Raw genomic sequence first — 3645 nt, forward strand, 5'->3', positions numbered from 1 at the left:
CAAGGTGAGGTCGTTGAATTTGAGATTGAAGACATCATCCGATCGGGCCACACCATCGTATGTGCCTTCCTTTGGAGGGGTCAGTTGTACTGTTGGTTGGTCTGGGAAAGGAGAAAGAGATTGAGAATCATAAATTGTATAAATTAAAAATTGAGAAATATAACTGAACAGAAAAAGTTTGATGACGTAAATTTGAAAGTAATGAATAAAATTTTAATAAAATTCCCCTATAGAAACCATTAGCATCGTCATCAGGCTCCTTAATGTCAAACTCTTCCAAAGGTAGACTCGTGTTGGCTACCTGGTTGTGGCAACCAAAAAAAAAAACAATTTAGTTAAAAAATTATTTCAATATAGGTAAATGATAATTATACAAAATTAATTTAACAATAAATTAGGAAACCAATAATGTTTCTATTAAATAACAAACTTAATCGCATGAAAATATTGATAAAAAAAAAACAACACCCCAAATAAATCTAACCATCTGGATCTAATCCAATCACTTGATCTAGTCATTTAAACATCCCATGCAAATGTAAAGAGAGGTAACAAATAAATGATGAATAAATAAGACCCATTATCGAGGTAGTAGAAACAGCAAACGACATTCATTTTCAAATTTGAATCAGGTGCTTATTATTTGTTTAAAATTAATTGACAATATTGTAGGTGTTATAACAATTTTTTTTTTCAAAAATTAAACAAACAAAATTGATTTCAGTGGTTTAAAAAACTGAATGGCAACTAACTGGTCTTCCACCGTATATGGGGTTAGTGCCAACATCATCTGTGCAAAAATAAACAGAAAAATAATTTATAACACTATAAATATATATTAATTATTATATATTATAAAGCAAAAAATTTTATATCCACAAAAAATTAACTGTAAAATTTAATAATTGATTGTATTGGTAGGTACATAACAATCGCAAGCAGTAAAACTACTACAGTGAGACCAGAAGTTCAAGAAAATTGAACTTCCAAAAAAATCCCTTAAAAACAACTCAAACATAGATGATAAAACTGATAAGAATAATCACAAAAAAAGTTTAAAAACTGATAAATATTTCGAATAAAGAACTAAAATTATAAAGGAATATAAGAAATTTGTTGTATATATTAAAACAAAAAAAACAAACAAAACACACGTTTAGACGACATTTTCCCCGAGATCAGGGGTTGCCGTTTGGCTACCTATGATGAAACCGAAATACCCCTCGACGCCATCCACATCTGTCATTCGCCTCAGTATCACGCAACCCCGCTTTCACCCTTTTGCCCTCTGCAGTACACTTTCCTCCTCTCTCCTCAACACCCAAGTTTCACCACCATATACCATCGCTGCTCTCACACATGCTTTATATACCCTCCCTTTCATCTTCACTGACCATTTCTTTCCACACAATACCCCATCCAGTTCCCTAAATTTCATCCATCCCACACGAACTCTAGCCGTAACTGCGCTCAAACATCCTCCATCCGCGTTCAGCTTATCCCCTAAGTAAACAAAGCTTTTCACTCTTTCAATACCACCACTCAACCCCGTCCTTGCGTCCGTCCTATTAATCACACCATGAACACACTTCTTACATTTGAACGAATATATTAAACAAAAACAACCTCCAAATATTTTTGTCTCCTTTTTGTCCAATTTTTGCGATAGCAGAACGTTGTTAACTTGCAGAGCAGACCATCCATCTTGTTATGATAGTGGGCTATCATCTATAGGAAATGATGGCCATTCATAAAAAAAATGGTGACACCAATGTTTTCAGTTACGCTTTTTATTTCTAATAAATTCAATAAAAGTTATTTGAAACCATTTCATGAACAAGATAGAAACGTATCAATCAACTAGTTTATCACTTTTAGTTGAATTCTAAACATTTTTACTGTCTTTAAAAAAATTAGACACATACAATCATAAGTTTATAAAAAAATGTTGTTTGAATTCTAAACATTGTTACTGATTTAGCATGATAAATGAATAAGTAAATAAATAATTGGACACGTACATCCATAAGATTATCAAAGTTTGGACCATCCTCAATGGCCAGTCTGTCCTCTCCTTCTGCATTCCTCCTCTTATCAATTTTGTAATGCTTGGTGCAGTTATGGTAGCTAAGACTCAGGGCATAGGACGTTTTGTCCCTCTGCCTCACTCTGTTGTATTGAGAGTTTTGTAGTGGTCATGTGATTACGTGGTGACGTGAGTGTGACGTGATTATGACGTGATCTTGTGTTGGGATTACTATGTGATTTTGTGACTAAGTGACAAACAAACATACATACATACATACATACATATATACAAACAAACAAACAAACAAACATACACATACAAAAAAAACATACAAAAATTTCCCATCTATATGTCCTGATGCAGAAATGGCAGTCTGAGCATTTTCCCTTGTTATGCAACCATGATACCAAGGCTGTTCCTCATGTAATTTGGCTGCAACCTTGTGAGAAAATTAAAAAATATATTTTAACAACAACAACAACAATAAATTAATTTAGCTACAAGCTGTTAATGTTAACTGATCAAGTAAAATGGTTAAATTAAAAAAGTAATTAATGCCAGTAAAATTATTGCAAAGAAATGCATAGTGCAACTGAAATAATTTATGAACAATTAAACTTATGTTTCTTCATTGGGCTTTAAATGCAAGCAGCATAAAATTCATTATTTATGAAAAAGATTTAAGAAAATAAATAAAAATTTTTAGAAGAATACTTTCTGCATGAACTTTTGTCTTTGGGGTCCAAAAACATTTTGTCGACCTTGTGACTGAGAGGTGGTAGATTAATTAATAAATTAATTAATTAATTAGTATCACAATTTTATAACATTAAAAAAGTATTGAGAAGAAAGATTTGAAAGTAAAATTACACTGAACTTTAGTGAATATTATTATTATTGTCAAAGAAATGGGCAAAATGAACGTGGTTAGAACTAAATACACTTAGATTAAACATATGATAAACAGTAGCTGCATAGCAAGTTCAACAGGAGACAAAACAATTTAACAGTAACTTCAAACATTAACTAACTTCCTAGATGAACTTAGTACAACATGAAGTAAGCAAATAAGTAAACAAATGCACACACTTTGAAATTTTTGAAAAAGTTAATAAAGAAAAATTTGCACTAGTACATTTAGTTTTCGACTTTCAGCCTCTTGGATTAAAAGTTCTTCCAACTCCAGCATGGTGACTCCGGGCCAGGCCATTGGAGCTTTGTTTTTTGGTCGGGCACACGGGATTTTTGGTTTAACTAAAAACCCATCAAGATATTTTGAGTGGTGCTGTATGAGTTCAATGGGGCCTGGAAAGGGTCGTCCTTCGGGGATCATGACTGTACCATCTTGTTGCAGTTCAATGGAGTAGTGATGTACCCTATCCAAGTGCGAACATAAAAACATTTATATGAACGAATCAGAGATAATATAATTGTGTTTGAGCAATTAATATGAAAATTTTACAGAATGACATGTTTTTATAATTTGAAAAGGTTTTATTGAAAATTTTAAAATGTTTGCAATATTAAAAAAAATTATTGCAGACAAAATAAAAAACTATTTTAGAAAGGAAAAAATGACAACTTGTTTTGGAAGCAAATGGAGAGTGCATAGTTTC

Source organism: Helobdella robusta, assembly GCF_000326865.2.
Source record: "Helobdella robusta unplaced genomic scaffold HELROscaffold_8, whole genome shotgun sequence".
Lineage (NCBI taxonomy): Eukaryota > Metazoa > Annelida > Clitellata > Rhynchobdellida > Glossiphoniidae > Helobdella > Helobdella robusta.